The sequence below is a fragment of the Pteropus medius genome, unplaced genomic scaffold, assembly GCF_902729225.1.
Source record: "Pteropus medius unplaced genomic scaffold, Ma_sr-lr_union100, whole genome shotgun sequence".
Lineage (NCBI taxonomy): Eukaryota > Metazoa > Chordata > Mammalia > Chiroptera > Pteropodidae > Pteropus > Pteropus medius.
This window is the reverse complement of record NW_024342467.1, coordinates 18470029-18489605: the sequence shown is the minus strand read 5'-3', so window position 1 is coordinate 18489605 and position 19577 is coordinate 18470029. Positions and strand designations below refer to the sequence as shown.

Below are 19577 nucleotides of genomic sequence, written 5' to 3'. Positions count from 1 at the left end.
ATAACCTTGTAGGGTGTAGGGAATGAGAAGGGGCACTGGGGATACTGTAATATTCTATTTCTTAATCTGGGTGCTGGTTACATGGGGTGGATTCACTGTGCTGACACTCATCAAGCTGAACGCTTATGACTGGTGCACTTTTTTTTGGCCGTGTGCTCACTAAAAAGCATACTTAAAAAACAAATTTCTTAAACAAGGCCACTTATCTGAATAGTGCTTTGGCATTAGCATTCCACTGCCTCGCACACTCTTCCATCCAACAGCGTCGCTAAGCTGGACTTCACCCATAAAGCCAGTCTTCTGTATGACTATAATGGATTTCTGCATTTATATGGCGCCTTTCCTCTGCAGAGATCAAAGGGCTCCTGCATAATAAAAGATAGCATATCAAATGCCGCATATCGAACACAGTTAGGTCTGAGAGGATAAAGGGGAAATATTGAACTCGGGGACATATATTCTAGGAACCCTGTAGACATAAAATAAGTCATAAAACTGTATGTAAAAACAATCATAAACATCAACTATTAAGAATTCATTCGTGTGAAATAAAAGGCCCGCTGCCCCTGAGGTTGCTTTCTTACTCTTCGTGTGGGAAGGACAGAAGGCAGCACAGGCATTCAATTTAGGAGTTAGACTCCTAGGCACCACATCGCAAGATTTCTCTAGAGCTGACTTGGCACCTCACCGCAGTAAAACAGAGCTACTAAATAAACCCTCTGTGCTGCTGTTCAAAGAGCTCGCATATGTGCTTTGAGATGTAAACTCGCCAACCCTGACAACCAATTAAACGGGCCTTTTTCACATTGGTGAAATGAATTTTCTGTTGGTGCACCTCTCTGAGGCATATACAATAGAATTACACACCTTGCTTTAATGTTTCAGGTGGACACTGAATAAATGTGTGTTCCTCAAACTTCAAGGCTTAAAATCGCCACGGGAAGACGTGCACAGCAAGGAATTTTGCACTGACCTGAGGCCGCTTGGGTCGCCTGTGTGGAGTGACGTTCTTGGGTCACCTGTGTGGAGTGACGTTCTGGGTTGCCAGTCACCCCAGGAGATACTTCCACTAGCCTAACGAAGGACATCTTGCGCTCTGTGAATTGTGAAACAGCTGCTCAGACATCTCTCTGTCATCTCTACACATGTGGAAGGAGAAAAAGAAAAACAGTTGCCCTCGAATAATTTAAATAATTCACGTTCCACAGAAGGATCACTTCAATAAAGGGAGTCAGATCAATGAAAGCAGTGTTTTAATTTTGTGTAGCTATCCCTTGAGAGGGATGACAATAATCAATGATAATGGAGAGGAGGGGGAGAAAACTGGCCAAGTGACAAGCACTCCTAATGGATAACCTCATTAAATTCTCACGACAATCCTATTAAGTTGGTAGTTTATTATCTCCATACAAAAATGGAGATAAATAAAAAGTTTAACTAGCTCAAGGTCACACTACATAATAAGTGATGAAGCCAAGACTTAAAGACAGGCGGTGTGACTCCAGACCTCAGGCTCCTTAGTACTAGAGTTTACCGGATTCGGGGAAGGGACACTGGGGCATCCGTGGTGAGGTCTTGCGTTGGAAGAGCGCCTTGTCATTCTGAGCAGGCTCATGGCGGAAGTTCCTCCTGTAACCTGTGACGAACTCCAAAGAGAGTCAGACCTACTTCCCTAATTAGAAATGGATCACGAGCCTCATATTCCCACAGGGGATCACCAAGATGTGCGTCAGGAACCAGGCATCCCTTGGTGTCATGCTTCGACGCAGTCACATACGTTTAAAATAATGCAACCACTCCCCGTCATTAGAGCTTTCTCTTTTTGCAGATGTCTGACTTGTCCTTGTGTTCAAGCTTTTAGTCTAACAGTGTCTACAAAAGATTCCCTGGAAGGTGAATTCACGTTCCTTGGAAGACTATGGAACAACACAGATTTCATCCATAGGCAGAAGCGATGATTCATTCGTAACAAGAGTGTTGCTAACTTGTCCAATAGGGGACCAGTCTGTGGGGAAAAAAACAACAGCTAGGAGATTTTCATCCAACCAGGAGGTCACTTTAAAATTCAATTTAGTGACACCCTTGTGGGCTTTCCCTGGCACCTAGAATATATGGACTAATAATTGGGAACAGCTGCTTGTCTTGACTGGAACCACTCTATTTAAATAGCTCCAAGATTACACCCTTGGCCTCTGCTTCTTTATATACTTGGGGAACAAACTACTGTGGATGCCCAGATGTATTCAGACAATGGAAGAAATGATTTATGGAGACTGACCACATCCAGGGCTGGTTCCATCATCACCACCCATGCGAAGGAGGGGGGACCAAATGACAAGGTCACACGGTTACTTATCCCCAGGAGTCGCCTTGAATAAAAGTTACCCTCAGATTGAAGCTCTTTTTCATGACCTTCACTCTAAGACAGTTTTTGCACTTGACTCCACCAAAAACCAAACTTAGTTTCCAGTGTATTCATTCTGATGCTCCCAGAGCATTTCATTCTGGTGTGCCCCCCGGTGAAGTCCTAAGCAGTTCATGAGATTCCTGCAGAATGTGAGACTGACATATTATATCGAACATTTTAAAGGACATTTCGGTTTTCTTCCCATTTGTGTCGTTTTGTCCAATTTTATATTTCTTTTGAATCACTGATTCCACAAAAATTTATTGCATGTTTTCTGGGCCAAGTACTCATCCCTCATAATGGCTTGAGCTAAATTTATTCGTGCCAAACACACTTGTAACCTTCCTTTTCCAATGTAAATATCCAACAATAGAAAAGTAATAAAATATAGCATGACATATCCACTTGGAAAAATATTATAGGCCTATTCACGAATTATGATAGTATCTGTAGGATTATGAAAGAAATTGGGGAAATTAAAATAATATTGTTAAAAAGAAGCAAAATTAAATAGACCTGTGATGACAACTGTGTAAAATTATGTATAGACAAAAGATGGGGGGAAAATCGAAAGGAAATAAATATTCTATAATCTGACTCTATAAATATTCTGGAAAACCACAGAAGTCAGCAATATAAGCAAGTAAAACCATTTGAATTTGTGCCGATAGCACAATGATGAGAGAGAGAAAACTACAAACTTCAAATTATGTCCAAATAGATAAATAAACAACCCAATTCAGAAGAGCCAGTTGAGAAAAGAGGAAAAGAAAGCAGGCGCCTTGGTGTGAGAAAACAGACGCGGCCACCCCAGGAAGAAAATGTCTCTCCTGAGTGGGAAAATACTGAACACAGGCATGAGACGTGGTAGATTAAAGCACAGTTACTGACGAATCAAAAGGAAGGAGCTTGAAAGTCTGTAAAAACAGACGTGGACATCTTGAGAAAGGACCAGTTCTGTAGGAGAAGCCTTTAGAGATTAGGTGGTGGAGAAAAATAAGAAAGAACTAGAAACAAAAAAATCACAAAATCAGAAGACACGTCACCATCGTCCCAAAATAGGGAGAAATTTTTAATAAGCTGTACTTCATAAACAAACAGAAGAGGAAGCTCTTGAGTTAAGAAATCTCATGTATAATCTAAAGCTTCACCTCCTCATCTCTACCTGTGACAGTTATTGCTAGTCCAAGAAAATACAACATCGCAAAATGAAGAATAAACATCACAATATCCACACAGTTACTATAAGAAGAAAAAGGAACATAAAATCAAAGCCTTTTACCTGATGAATATTCTACCGCCCCCCCAAAAAACAATAACAAAGCAGAAGAAAATGTCAACATTCCTTAAATATCCTTAACCATTTGGAGATATAAGGCGGGCGGGGGGCGGGGGGCGGAATAGCCTGGCTCAGAAATTTTAAAACTGAAAACATAAATGGATAAAAATCAGAAATGAAATTTTTTAAAAAGACAAAATCATCTTAGAAATTGACTAAATCACGATATGCCCAAAAGAAAATAGATACATTAAAAGGTGTTCAGGAAAGGCATAAAAACAAATGAAAGAATGAAAACAAAACAAAAAGACACAAGAATCCGAGAGAAAGTGATTGAGGTAAAAATAATTTAAAAGATCTAATGAATGAATAATTGGAATCATCGATGAATTAAAAACAAAATAATGGAATACAATCAATATTTAAAACGATAATCCAAGAAAATTTTTCAGAGATAAAATTGACACACATTTACATCGTTTACATAATGAAATAGTCCACTGTGTATCTAGTAAGACAACCCAGAGTGGTCAACTTCAACACATATCTTACTAAGACTAGTATTAGAGTTTTTTTAAAAAAGAAAAAATAATCCTCTAGGCCTCCAAGGAAAATTACCAAGTCACTTACAAAGAAAAGAAAATCAGTTTGGCATCAAATTTTTCCATGACAATAGCACAGAATAAGACAATAGTGCATCAACACTTTCAAGAGATTTGAGGAAATAGGAATAAACCAAGGGTAAGTGGACAAAACATAAGGATATAGAAGAACACAAACAAAAAAGTAACGTAATTTTAATGATATTTCTTTATCTCTCACTTTGATAGTAGAATATACACGGAATGTTCACAAAAATTGATCATGTGGTAGTTCACAAAGAAAGCCTCAATATGTTCCACAAAGGAGAAATAACAAAAACATATCGTCTCATTACAATGCAATAAAGATTAATAACAAATTGGCCTTCCCATCTGAAAATTTAAAACCCCTTTTATTTTTTTTATTGAGATATATTTGACACATACTGTGTAAGTTTAAGATGCACCACATATTAATTCGATACATTTATATTGAAGTATACCTGCCATTGTAGCATGAGCTAACACCTCTATTACATCACCTAATTATCATTTCTTCTAGTGCTGGGAACAATAGATGTAGTCTCTTAGAAAGTTTAACGTTTATAATATAATTTTGTTGTCTGTAATCACTGGACTGTGCATTAGATCACCAGGACTTATTTATCCACTAGTTGCAAGTCTGTATCCTCAAACGTCATCTCCTCCATCTTCCCCAGCCCCCAACCCCAAGCCCTGGTAACCACCATTTTACTCTCTGCTTTTACCATTACACATTTTCTTAGATTCCACATAAAAGAGATATCACGCAGTATTTGTCTTTCTCTGTCTGACTTATCTCACTTAGCATAATGTCCTCAAGTTCCATCCATATTGTTACAAATAGCAGAATTTCCTTTTTTCTCACGACTGAATAGTATTCCATTGTACCTGTACACCACACTTTCTTTATCCATTTATCCAATGATGGACGCTTAAGTGGTTTCCTTATCTTGCTATTTTGTACGATACCACAATCACCACGGGAGTGCATATGTCTCTTTGGTAGCCTGTTTCCATTTCCTTTGGAAGTATATCCAGAAGTGGGATTGCTGGGACATATGGTGGTTCTATTTTCAACATTCTTAAGGCAACTCCATACTGTTCTCCATAGTGGCTGAAGCAGTTTGCAATCCCACCAAAAGCGCACAAAGGTTCCCTTTTCTCCACATCTGTGCCAACACTTACCTCTTGTCTTCTGGATCGTAGGCTTTCTTACAGGTTTAGTGCAGTGATAACTCATCATGGTTTTGATGTGCATTTCCCTGATGATTAGGGATGTTGAAAACCTTCTCATGTACCTGTTGGCCATTTGATGTCTTCTTTGAAAAAATGTCTATTTCGTTTCTCTACCCAAATTGGATTTTTTTTTTTTTGTCATTGAGTTGTATGAGCTCTTTATAAATTTTGGATATTAACCTCTTATCTAATATATGGTGTGCAGAAATTTTCTCCTGGTCTATAGACTGCCTGTTCATTTTATTATTGTTTATTTTGCTGTGCAGAAGCTTTTAAGTTTGACTCAGTTCCACTTGTTAATTTTTTTCTTTTGTTGTGCTTTTGGTGTCATATAAAAAAAAGTCATTGCCAAGACCAATGGCAGGAGCTTCTTCTCTGTGTTTTCTTCTAGGAGTTTTACGGTTTCAGGTCTGGTGATTAAGTTTTTGATCCATTTAGAGTTACTTTCTGTGAGCAGTTTAAGACAGAGATCCAATTTAATTTTTCTGCATGTGGTTATTCAGTTTTCTCTAAACTCCTTGTTGAAGAGACTACTCTTTCCACCCTGAATGTATATACATGCAGTTGGAAGACATAATAGAAGGGGAAACCTCATTACAATAGCAACAACAAAAATAACATATGTTGGAAAGAACTTAAAAAGAAATGTGCAAAAGCTGTATGAGAAAAACTTGAAACATGAAAAATTATTTTAGAATAAATGAGAAGACATCTCATGCCAGAAAGAAAGAAGTGCTCAAAAACTACTAGGATATTTAAAGGACTCACGGTCTCATTTGAAGGGACGATCACTGGCCAAATTTGGGGGTTATCGAAACAATGATGATAATTATAAAACATAGAGTAAAAAGAATCAGAGTCCACAGTGAAATTAAGAAGTGGAGAGAAGCAAGGGGGGAATGAAAAAATTCTTTACAGAAGAATGCTAGCTAATCAATGCAGAAGGAATAATAGAATTTTAAACATCAGCATTTAGCAATCATCAACGTAATGATTCAAGCGAAAGTCACCAGTGGATGCTAAAACCACTGAGTAAAAACTTTCAGAGGAAGTGGACATTCACACGGTCTCAAAATATAACCCCACATAATATTTATTAATTATAAAGGGAAAGATTATCTTCATGATGAAGGAATCTGGCAGACACCTTCTTAACCAAGTGATCCAATTTATCATCATTAGTAATGTGACAAGCTGACATCTGACTCTTGACTCATACACCAATAAAAAGTGGTGTGTATTTTTTTAAATAGTCATCAGGCTAAGGAGATTTAGTTAAATTTTTTCAATTTCAGTTAAATGATTAACTTTTATTGTTCAGATGCTGATAAATTTTTGAAGTTTAAATCTTCCTTTTCCTCTGCAGAGAAGCAGGAGAGTATGAATAACCTAAGGTATAACAAAGTGTCCAGGTAGTATTTCTTGTCATTCAGGAAGGGGTTGATTTAGGCATTTCCCAAAGTAAAATTTACTACATTTATATATATACCTTGTCTAATAGTCCATGCAGGCTGCTGTAACAGAATACCACAGACTAGGTGGCTTAAAACCACAAATATTTACTTCTCATCATTCTGAAGGCAGGAAGTCTAAGACCAAGGCCGGCCAGTCGGTGTCTGCAGGGGTCCACTTCCTGCTCAGGATGGCACCTTCCAGCCCTGTCCTCACACAATGGAAGGTGCAAGGGAGCTTTCTCGGGTCCTAATTCCATTTCTGAGGGTTCTGGCCTCATGACCTGTTCACTTCCCAAGGGCTCTACCTCTTAACACAATTAACTCCCACATTGGGGGTTAGGATTTCAACATATGAATTTAGGGGGTACACAAACATTCAACCTATAGCACCTTATGACAACAAGAGAGGTTTGCATTCTAAATATTTTTCTTTGAAGATAAGTGACCATTATTTCATGGTGATTAAACAATGGCTTATTGAAAATTTGTTTAGAATATTTGGCCGGAGTGATTATTGCATGTGAGTATTTACTTTTCCACAAGCTCTGTCATGGTTTCAGATCAGTCATGATCTGCCATCCTGAGGACTCTGAGGACAAAGGACAGCGAAGTGAGCACCAGCACCAGGACCTGCCGTTCTTCCAAACTTGAGCGAAATTATTTACGACATTTATTTGTTATAAATATGTCCTTATCCTCACGTTAATCATTTCAGAACTGACCTCGTACTGCCACACTGCAGATTTTATTTGTGATCTACATTTTCACGTATCTGCAGGATAAAGGTGAGAAAGTGAATAAAAACAATATTTCCCTCTAAGCTTGTTTATCTGTCTAGACTATCGATATTCTGAAGGAAAGAAATGTCAGATTTGGTTTTTTAGTTTTGTTTTTTTTGTTTGTTTGTTTTTTTTGTTTTTTTTTGTTTTTTTACGATTCCAACCTACACTCTGACTTAACTAATTTGACAAAAAGAAAAAAGAAAAAAATCCCAGTGCTTCTACAGGAGAGTTAAGAGCCAAACTTGGGCAGCGTCCTTATATTGCAGAAATGAGAGATGGACAAGCCCTAAATAGCTCATTCTCTTTATCCTCTAGAGCTTCCTGGGTGTTTTCACTTTGCTGAACACAGTTTTGTCAAATTATAAACTTACCTGTTTTTCAAAACTTTATTAAATTAAAAGCATTTTAATCTTTTGAGGAATGGAACAAAGAACGATTAAGAGGATAATTTGTTCCTTAATGGGTGCAATTTAAAACCTTGGCAGTCTCTCTTCGTGTAAACATTCCTCTGCTCTGAGCTCAGTGGGTCTGGGGGTGAGGCAGAGGGACACACAGACTCCAGAGGGAAAGCAAGTCTTTTCTAATGGAGGCTACGTCGACACAGCACTTGCTAAGAGAAGACTAGAAGGATTCCATCGCAAGGCAGCACCGAAGCTGGGAGCAGGCTTAGTTATATTCCCAGGAGCTCAAGCCCTAAACCATTCTAAGCAAGTCGCTGTTGCCCTTGGCTTCCAATTCTCCAGACAGTGGAGAAAAACGAGAATAGTGGTGAAGACATGGAAGGGGAAGCTTCCAGAATTCATCTGATGAAGGATACTGGCTGGAGCAATTACCGTCAGGCTTTGGCTTCGCCCATCTAAAGGAGACGCAGCACATTCATTCGCGAGCAAATACTTCATCTCTAGGGAAACTTCTACCTCCAACGCAGGGAGGCAAATTAGACATCGCCTCCCTATTCCAGCAACACATCATTTCCCTTAAAAGGACACAGTGCCGATTTCCTCAATGGAAATTGATAGAAATGCTCGGCCAGACACCGAAAGGGAAAGGAAACTCTCTCGACGAGCCACTTTGTGCATTCCTTGTCTCTGGTTAGGATCGAACCAGCCATCTTGAAGTTAGCACTTTACGACCGAAAATTTAAAATGTCCTTAGAAGAAAATGCTTTCCTCCTTGTCCACAAAGTTCTAAGAATGAGAGAAAGGTATTTTTATCTTTCTAAACTGTGTTTTTGTCATTTCTTGATAGAAATGGAGAAAGCACCTTATAACGTTCCATCTGCATCTGCCATGAGCATTCATCCTTCACGCGTTAGAGCTATCAAGTCCCAGCTCGGATGAACCTTCTTCAGGCGGGAACATCTTCACTCCTTCGTCGTGTCCTCATGTGCATCGCATCGCATCATGTACGGATATTCCTAAATGTGTCAAGCCCACATGTATAATGCACCCGTGCGTTACGAGGTCCTGGTTCACATGCCATGCAAAATTAATTCACATAAACATGTCACCTGTCAAGGAATCAGAGTGGTAGCTGCCTGTGGGCGTGGGGGCCTGGAAGAGGGTACGAAGTGCTGATATTATTCTGTTTCTCGATCTGGAAACTGGTCCCATGAGTGTATTCTCTCTGTAATAATTCATCGCGTCATGCTGTTATGACTTTTTTACACGTCCCTGTGTGTGTTACTACAGTAATAAACTATTAATAAAATGTCTGCAAAAACCCAACAGAGCAAATCATGTCACCTACTGGCTAGTAGCTTCACGACCACGGGTTCCTCATGTATCAGACAGAAATTTCACCTTCTCCTGCCCCTCAGGGTTGTTGTGAAAAAGCATTCAGATCACATCGGGAGGGAGCTCTGTAAAATGGGAGATAATAGATAAATGTGAGTACTGTTTTGGGTGCTTTCCAACGGGCTCTGTTTGCAGTTTCTCAGGACCAGCTAATACCCATGTAACGTTTTTACAGCTATAAACGTAGACAAAAGCAGAAGGAATACGTGATTTACACATTGTTATACCATGGTTGCAAACCCTATTGCCCAACCCTTCTCCAGCCCACAGTCCCAAGATAGATTATTTTGCAACTAATTACTTGCAGATGTGAAATCGTTTTGAGCATTATGAAAAGAGCAGAATGGACCCTGGAATGGGCAGTGCTGAGGATGGAATGGACGACATAACAAATCGTTGTTATTCTCGGCTTGAGGCCTTATTGTGTGGCTCTCGGTTCTGTCTTCCTTTGGTATTCTACTAGGGAGGAAGTCGAAACTCTATCTATCTCATTAAAAACAAATCCAGATTGTGTTTCCTTTTTAATTAGTCACATTCTCGATACCAGACACTAAAAATATAACTTCAGCCCTCCATTGTTCTCAAATAGTTTTAGCTTCAGCCGATTGCAGAGGTGATAAATTCTTCAAGAAAAGTGAAAAAGAGGGGCATTAAGTTACTTCAAACTAGGAGGAAGAAGAAGAAAATAATGAAGCCCCTCTGAAGCGAGACGTGAGAAAGGGAAATTCTGACGGAAGGAGCCAACGGCGTGGGATTTTGTCTCTCTCCATCTCTCTTTCAGCAAAATATTTAGCCTATGTGAGCAACCACCAGTCAGAATGGCACTGCTATTGCTTTAAATGATCATTAAGAATGACAAGAAGTTTTTTTGCATTTCAAGAGTGAAGGACAGAGCCTGAAAAATACATTCCTCGCAAGTGGGAAAAGAACAAAGATGGGGACCAAGCTCGCCCTGCCCAAGCAGAATCTGACACCAAATAATCCATGTGGAGGCCTAATTTAGGGGCAGTCAGAGCTCACTGAGAGGGGAATCTGATAGATCGCGAATAACCTGAATTGTCAATTCCTGTGTCAGTTGATGCATGTCTTCAAGTAAATATTTAAAATCAGATGCATAGGTGCTATGAATTTCTGAGCCCTCGCTACCTGAGAATATCTCTTTGTTGCTCTGATACATTGCAAACAACTTTGCTTGTAAAGAAATTGTTGGACACACCAAAACAAGAAAGAATGCCTTTTTCTACAATGGACTAAGAAGTAATCCAGATGCAAGAAGACAAGAAGAAATAACTTGAAAGTTCAGACTGAAAAACTATTTTGAACTGGAAGTCTATGGTGGGAAAAATATCATTCCCTGAGAAATTATCAATCAAGAATCTTTTCTTAAGAATTGTTAGAGGATATCTTCCAGAAAAATAAAAATATATATATATGAGACACAAATCCAAGAAACAAGGAAACAATGGGATCTGAGGAGAAGCAATAAAGAAATTAGAAAAGCTCATTGGAGCCAAGAGGTGGAAACAACCCACATATCCATCCAAGGATGAATGGAAAAACAAATATGGTAGATACATCCAGTGGAATACTATGCAGCCTTAAAAAGGAAAGAAATCCTGTCACATGCTGCACCATGGATAAACTCTGAGGTCATTATGCTAAGTGAAATAAGTCAGTCATGAAGAGACAAATGCTGTATGATTCCGCTGATATGAAGTACCTAAAGTTGTCAAATTCTTAGAGATAGAAAGTAGAAAGGAGGTTGAAGAAGAGAGAAAAAGGGAGTTGTTTAACGGGTATAGAGTTTCAGCTTTGTAAAATGACAGTTCAGCAGATCTGTTTCACATCGATGTGAATTTTTTTAAGTAAGATGAATTAGCACAGCACACTGAAAAATGGTTAAGATGATAAATTTCAAAAAAAGAAAAAGAAAACTCATTGGTAAATGTATTGAAAAGGCTGGTATTGCAGGCATCGGTCAGGAAATTATGCCTACGTAAAGGCATAGCATAAACAACATTTCAATATCAGCACCCACGTTTTCTTTCCTGCTCCTGGGTCGTTCGTATCTGCAATAAAATCCCTGCTGCTAGTTCTTCCAAGTTTTAAAAAATCTGGCTTCAGAATAATCCAAATTGGTGGGAACTGATCGTTTCGGAAGCAGAGTGACACTTATTGTTCTCTTTTGTGTATACGTGAAATTTCCCACAACAGAAAAAAACATTACGAATTTCTTCCTGTTGAAAGAGATGGCGACAGCAAAAAAAAAAAAATTGTTTTAATCTATGTCGATGACGAAAAGAGATATATTTACAACGAAATTATTTAGAAGGGTTAAAAATAAAGAGATGAACAATAACATACTAGAGAAACGCTTTCAAAAAAGAATTAGATATGATAACATTAGTATTCCAAAAATATAACTCGAAATGAATATATTATTAGACATGACAAAAGGAAGAATACACTGTTGAAACTTAGAATGATTCTTTATGCACATAGATAGTAAAATGTAAAGTAAAAATTGTTAGAAAAATAAGGAGATATTAACAAATCCACAGCGGAAAACTTTAACCTAATCAACAGATCATGTAGGGCGATCATAAGTAAAAAATCTACAGAATATTTATAAAAATGCTTATGCCATGGTCCTCCATGGGAAAAAACTCCATAAATTCTAAAAAGTAGAAATCACAGAGTGTTTCTTCTCTGATCACAAGGTAACAAAACTAGAAAGTCATTGTCAAAAGACAGCAAAGAAAAAAAGTCCCCCTCACAAAAAATATTTTATTAATTCCTTTTAAATAACCTGGATACCAGAGGATATCAAACTTAAAATCTCAGACTGGTTTCAGTGTGACATAGCAAAAGCTATGGGATACAGTCAAACTGGTACTCAAAAAAATGTTATCATCTTAACTATAGATGTTAAAAAATAATGTTGAAAACAGAAGAACTGACCATTCAGGTAAAAGAAGAAACAAAAAGAACAAAATAAACCTATAGAAAATAAAATGAGGTGAATTTCATCTTATTCCATTGTGTCTTCCTCTCAGCCTGGTCTCTCCTTTGAGTGTTGTTTTATTTCAAAGACCACGTTCTGTTTTTATTTTGTTTTTAAACCTATTGCTGTAGCCTTATTATCTTTACAAAAATGTCTTCCAGAATCTGAAGTAGACAACTTTTTAGTCTTCAGGACGTTGTTCCCTTTCCCCCATTCCACAGTTTAGTTTTTCCTACCAGCCTACCTTGAAGATTTTTTTTTATTAACCTCTACAGGGAGAGTTATCTAAACTCAATATTTGTCAGCACCCCCAAAGCAGTCTTTCCACAGCTTTGCTGGCTGCTCCCCTGAGTTTTGGTCAGATCTGCATGGAGGCTGATGTGAATTTCTCGGTGCCCAACTCCATTTAATCAGTGGGCATCGTTAAGTACGGCTCTGCTGTGAAGGGATAGAATTTTTTATTCCCTCCGCTGCTGAGAATCTGAATTGAGGATGCGGTACCACCAGAATCCACTCCTGTGCCCAAGGCAGACATCACTGATAAATAATCGCGGCCGATCACTGAGCCTCAGACTCTTTCTGCACACAATTCTCCAACTAGTCTTCATTCTCTGTCAACAGTCATCATGTAAGACGGAATCTATCTTTCTACTCTGCTCCAAATCAATAGAGCACATGCAGATTCCTGTCTCTAGTGCATACTCCACATGGTCACTCACTGCCCTGGACCAGAGTTCTGGCATTGCTGCCACCTTTGGCCTGGCTTCTCTGTAACTGACTTTCTTCCCCCATAAGCCCTCCTTTTAACAAGTTATCCCCTCCCCCAATCAAATAAATATGTAGCTTGAAGGTAAAGATAACATGTCAAGGTTTTTTGGTTTTTTTTTAATAATCTTGCAGCCCTTTTGGATACCCTCAGTGACTCTAACTTGGGTCATAACCTGAGGTTAGGACCTAATAACTGGCATTTAATTTCTGGCAGATTTCCAGTCATCTACATGTTGACTCGAACTCAATCTGGAATGATCTAAAATTAAATTACATCGTCTTTGCTCTTTCAAAAACAAAGTGTCTTTATCATAGCTGCTCACTACCTACATTTTGAGCATTTTAGACCAAAAACAAAAGGTATATACAGAACAATAATCTTACAATGAATTTAATTTCCTACTTACTTCCTCGGCATCATTCGTTACAGTGGGTAGTTCAAAGAAAAACACCTCACAGACTCCCCTGTGTGTGGATCTTTAATAGTGATTTTAAGAAGTCCACCTCGGGGAAAAAGACCTTAGAGTCGATCAAAGCACACAGGATTTTTCCAGAGAAAAGCAACAGAAATGCAATGCCAACTGACTGAAACAGAACAGGGGGTTATGGAGAGGGGAGTGGGTAGATCGTGGACAGGAAGAGCCGCGGCGGCATAGATCAAGCCAGTTCTGGGTGTTCTGACCCTGGCAGGCCTCCTCCAGCCTTCCTTTGGGATGTCTTGGGCCTGGGCTCCTCTTTGGCATACAGGCTTTCTCCACACAGCAGGACCGGGCCCCAGGGGTCATATGTCAACCGTCACCCAGAGACATTGGCCAAGGGGGTGGGATACTCTGAGTCTAGTCTCTGCTCGCCCCTGGAGTCCAGACGCAGGGCCTGTGGCCAGACAGAAATGGAGCGGGAGTAAAGGCGTGTGGGGGGCGGGGGTGGGGGACCTCAGAGCCACAGCTACTGCAAACCGGTATGACATCCCTCACATGTACTACAATGACTAACTCTGAGCACAGGATTTAAAGAGGGCAAGGGAAGGACACTGGAGATCTGATGCCTTAGAAGTCACTAGAAGTCACTAGAAGTGGAGAGGTCGCAATGACGAGGACAAGGGCATCGCCCATTCCACACTTTTCCCAAGAGTCAGCTCTGACCCCTAAGAGCATCAGTGGAGAAGCACCGACTGCACACGCCTGCGCCTGTTCCTGACACGGCCAGCGAGGGTGCGAGGGATCCACTGTCATCCCTCAGCTGACACTCAGGACGGTGCCTGCAGCTGCAGAAACTGTTCTTGATGTCATCATTTAGCCAGACTGTGGAGCTGGACCATCCTGCCTTCACCTGACCTGCTTTGAATTCCGACCAGGACCTGCCTCAGCTTTTACCTACGACCTCCCCCTGCGAGCGCACGTACCGTGTACTCATGCGTCATTATCAACTCCACGTCTTCCAAATGGTGACTTGTAGAATTTTTCTGAGCTGTTTCCTACAAACCTGCACTGAATCTGTTTTACTTAACACAACCTGGGGCTGGACAGAAATAAACAGCTGAGGTAACGGCACCAATATAAGATATCGCAGACAGTGGGGACATCTGGCAGGTGTCAGCAGAAAAGTCTGGAAGTTCTCTTTTGTGATACCTAATATGTCAGGAAGTACACGAAGTATTTTATACCTATGATTCAATTTAATCCTCACAACCACCACGCGAGGAGGTGTTACCAGCTCTGCCTCACAGAGGAGGCTCAGAGCGTGTGCTGCGCTGTCCTCCAGACCCCAGGCTGCCCCACTGCAGAGTCCAGCGAGGTCTTCCACTCTCGGCTCATCCACTGCTCCTCTGTCTCACACGCTCCATGACAAAAGCTTGTCGGCCCTGTTGGGTCTCGTCCTCCTTTTCAGCATTGAGCCTTAGCCCAAACTGAGCCGTGCGTGTCCCCACCTCCTGCCTGAAACTCAGGCATTTCCAAACAAAGCAGGGAGCCTGGGAGAGCAGAGCGCCTGCGGCCGTCACTCGTGGGGTATGGTGGCCGGGCGCCTGGGGCCCTGGGGACAGCTGTGCATGGCCCGTGTCTGCTGTCGAGTCCCCCAAACAGTCCGATGGACTATGGCCTGCACCCTGAACCGTGGAGAGAGGGGCCGGGGCACTAGGGGAAGCAGCTGTTTGCACAATTCAGGGAGGGCGGAGAGATGGGGTCGGCAGAGGGTGGAGACAACTGGTGGGAACTGGCCGCCCGAGTTACAAACTCCAGCTCACATGGAGAAAAGGCAGCCCACAGGCAAGAAGTCTGCCTCTTACTGACCTCAAAACCACATTTTTCAAGATAGTTATATGAACGCAGTTTATACTAGAGGAAAAGAAATCATTTTTCCTCAGAACAACACTGCACTTAAATTTGTGGAGCATATACCAAAAAATACTGTAAGTAACCCTTCATCGCTTCATGAGGAAGCTACGCCCAAGATCTTGGGAACGTACGAGTAAAACCCATAAACATATCACAATAAATATATTTTGGTATTTACCTCGGAAAGAGCGCCTCTCTTAGCCCCATCTTAGTATTTTTCAAACCTGAAAAAAAAAAGTTAATTTCACCAACTTCACAATGCAAAACAATTGTTCGTATGGTTCCTGAGTTCCTAGCTTTCAAAATCTGTCAGCCTAGTAATATGATTTTACCTAAGAAACATTCCCGAAACGCATCCCCCCCAAAATGTATCTTGCAATTTTCTCAGAAAAGTAATTTTTTATAAGTTTTTAAGTCTTTTTTTAAAACAAAACTATATAAAACTGTTTTCTAGCAAAATCAGTGACTACTTTTGCACTTTGCCTTATGTTTAAAAAAAAAAAAAACAGTTCAATCAAATCAGAAGTAACAGGTGAAAAGAAAGGAATTTCATATAAGGGCCATGCTTCACTGAGCAGCTCCCAAGTGGCTCTTTCAAGGATTAAGTGCTGGGCAAGCAGATTCCCCCATGCAAAATGTCTTCATTCACGGGCCTTGTTTGGTTTGGTTAATCCAACTTTGAGCCACCTAATTTGGGTCACACAAATGCTTTGGAAGGGGTTAGGCTGCCCACCGCACTCCCAGTTGAAAGGTTTCAATGATCCCTTGTAACAAACCAAAGAAATTCTTCTTTAATTAAAATAAAAACATTGCCTCGACAGCTTCCAGGCACCTCACACATTCAAAGTCACCCCAAAAGAAACCACAAATAAGTTCAATGCTTTTATTGACATCTGTCTGTATTTCCAGGTTTTTTTTGTTTTTTTGTTTTTTTAATAAAGAATATATGAGTGTAGAAGTGTGGCCTTTTAATAAGCTACATGTGCTAAAGCCAACACACAATGGACCCTGAATAATTATGTTCCTTTATTATCATGGACTAAAGGGAGGGACAGTGGGGAGGAAATGCTGTGGCCCAGAGTCCAGGAATCGGCAGTGACAGTTCTGAAACCCAGCACTGAAACCCAAATGGGTCCTTCTGAGACAGGAAAACCCAGGCACAGGTAAATCCAGAGGGAGGACAACGCAGAGAGCCCCGTGGAGCCAGAACAAATGAACGAGCCGCAGGGGCTCCGGAGGATGGGAGCGTCGCTCTGGGAGGTGGAGGCTGCCTGCAGGACCGGGGTGGGGGGTGCAGGGTGCCAGGGCGCTCGCTGGCAGGAAGATCCAGGCCAGGCGGGGCGGCACCAGAGGTCCCGGCCTCCGGATCGGTCTAACCTCGTTGCTCATTTACCCACAGGAAATAATGTCCAAAAAATCGTTCCATTCCTGTTATGACTCTGAAATCAATGCAAAGCAGCTTTCGCTCCCTACTCTGTCAGATCGGCAGGACTGTGAATAGTGAGCGTTTCTCAGGCCATCCTGCCTCTTGGGTGCAATTGCTGAGCAAAAGGGTTAACTCTCCCAGGTGAGGAAAATCTGGTGAGAGCCAAGAAACAGCAGCAACAGGAGGGACTCGACCCCCCAAAAGGACAGTAGAGGAAACACTAAAGAACCCCACTTTCCTATGGGAACACCTACCCCCTTCTCCTTATGTCATATTTCATTAGCATCCTGGCATACCGATCTGGCCAGCAAACAATTTCTTCTCTACAGTTTCCAGCCTAATTTGTAGGCAAATCTCTCCTTTCCCTCAACATGAAATATAATACCTTTCTGTGATGAGAGGGAATTTGTTCCATCTCTGCCCCAGTTAGCAGCCGTGATTCCCTGTCCTGGTCCCCGTTGCTCTGTGGAACACCCCCGCGAAGAGCAGCATTCCTGTCCGGGATCCCTTTACTAGTGGTCTCTGTCATCCGTCACCAAGCTGGGAGGGCTGCCGAGAGCCGGTTCGGCACCATAGCGTGGAGCGCATCCTGGCCGATCCGCGGCCATCCGCGGCCACCCGCGGCCATCCGCATCACGTAGGCATTTCCTCACCATTTGAAATCACATCGAGCTGGGCTTTGAACTAAAAGGGAGAGGGGTGTTTTTTTTTGAGGAAGGGGGCTCCTGAAAGAGTGAGGGCCACCCACCGAGGGAGGCTCTGAAACTGGACTCCACGGCCAAGTTGCCTCTACACGCTCGATGCCATGAACGAAGCCTCCCGATCATGCTTAGTGTCGCTCGCCCACTCACCGGTTCCTCCACGGCGTGAGGCCTGGACGGAGCCGGGCCTGTGCGAGGAGGTGAGGATGTGAAGATCGACAGGCCACAGTTCCAAAGGGAGGACACCGTGACCTGCAGAGCGCAGGGCTGCAGAAGGCTTCCCAGAGACGCGGACACTTGAGCTGAGCCCCAAGAGATGACGGTGATGGGACAGGGGTGTCCAGATGAAGGCAGAGTCACTGGAACGGGCTGCTAACAGGACAGACATCGGTCCTTTGGGCACCTGCGAGGCCGGTGGCCGGTCGGTCTGTCTCCCTCCCTCTAATGCGTCTGGCCCCACGGTGCCTCCCCAGCTCTCCGCGGACCAGCTGCCTCTGCCTTCTCTCCTTTCTTCCAGCCCACGGCCCCTGCTACACTCTCGCTCCCGCCTCTGGTGCTCTGTCGTCATCCAGGTAACTGCGGCTCCTCCCCCTGTCAGAGCCACAGTCACGTGCTCAGGGAAGCATTCCCGACTTTCCAAACTGACCGATCCCCGTATTCCATCACCGTGCACTTTCCCGCGGGATCACCCATCAGTCATCATTTAATAGTTAGTTGCCTTCGAGATTCTTCGGTGCAAGTCTATTTCCTACACTTTACTGTAACCCCACGAGAGCGGGGCCAGGAGTTCCTCTGGCTCCCTATTGCATCCCTCCCGCTGGGCAGAGTGCCCATAATCTCTATGGGATGAGTGACTGTGACTGAGAGGATGACTCAATGAGTGCAGACCTCACGGAGCCCTACGCCCGGGGAAGGCTGAGAACACAGAGGCCTGGGAAAGGCTGTGTTTGGTGGGCAGGGGCTGCCAGGGGAGAAGCTAGAGAACGTCTTGAGGGAATGTGGGTCCACCAAGGATGTGAACTTGAATTTGATACGGAAAGCGGTGGGAAACCCCTGGAAAAGAGGAGGGAAGTGGCTGCCTGAAAACCTGACACACACAAAACCTGACGTGTACCGAAGGGGATTTAGAGAACCAAGGAGCAGAGAGTTTGATTTCTAAACGACACAGGGTGGGAAATATTGTGGTTTAGTAAATCCAATTGAGTTTGCTCAACAGGCAGTAAATGCAATTTGCTGTGAACCATAATTATAAATGAGTTTTATTTTTTACTCTAAAAATTTCCCCCAAAGAATCAATTATACTGATTTTAAAAAACAAAACGGCATTTGAACTTGCATACTCTAAAGTCTTCTGTACCTTTCTCACCTTATTTACCTTTTGTACTATTTCAATTTGAATTAAATCCTCCACTGATGTACAAATTAAATGGATTTACTTTTGTTACACTGCTTGAAGCAGTTTTCACAAAGATCTGTTTTGCTTTGCTTATATCTCAACCATACCAGTTTCTGTGGGTTTTAATCATAATTTGGCAAGGGGTTTTCAGAAGTAATTAAAAGCAGCTAATCAAATCAAAAATTTTAATGGAAAGTTTTATAAACCTGTGGCACATTACAAAAAAAATGTAAATAGTATCAATGTGAGAACTGTGCTAGGTTTCACAAAAGAGAATATGAACTGTGTAAAAGGTCTTGAAATATAAACTGTTGAACAGAGAAGGCCCAAATCTGAAATTAGCCTTTTAAAGTCTTCTAAATATTTACACAG

General features: G+C 41.7%; 2 long non-coding RNA genes across 2 annotated transcripts; one reads left to right on the top strand and one right to left on the bottom strand.

Moving 5' to 3' along the window:
* Positions 1-12: 12 nt before the first annotated feature.
* Positions 13-17699, bottom strand: LOC120602433 (uncharacterized). The gene is made up of 5 exons (XR_005652758.1): positions 17494-17699; positions 15861-15906; positions 1535-2005; positions 974-1139; positions 13-365 (listed from the first exon to the last, which is right to left on the bottom strand). It is a non-coding gene; the product is annotated as an uncharacterized LOC120602433 (long non-coding RNA).
* Positions 7106-9821, top strand: LOC120602434 (uncharacterized). The gene is made up of 3 exons (XR_005652759.1): positions 7106-7609; positions 7715-7784; positions 9030-9821. It is a non-coding gene; the product is annotated as an uncharacterized LOC120602434 (long non-coding RNA).
* Positions 17700-19577: the final 1878 nt, after the last annotated feature.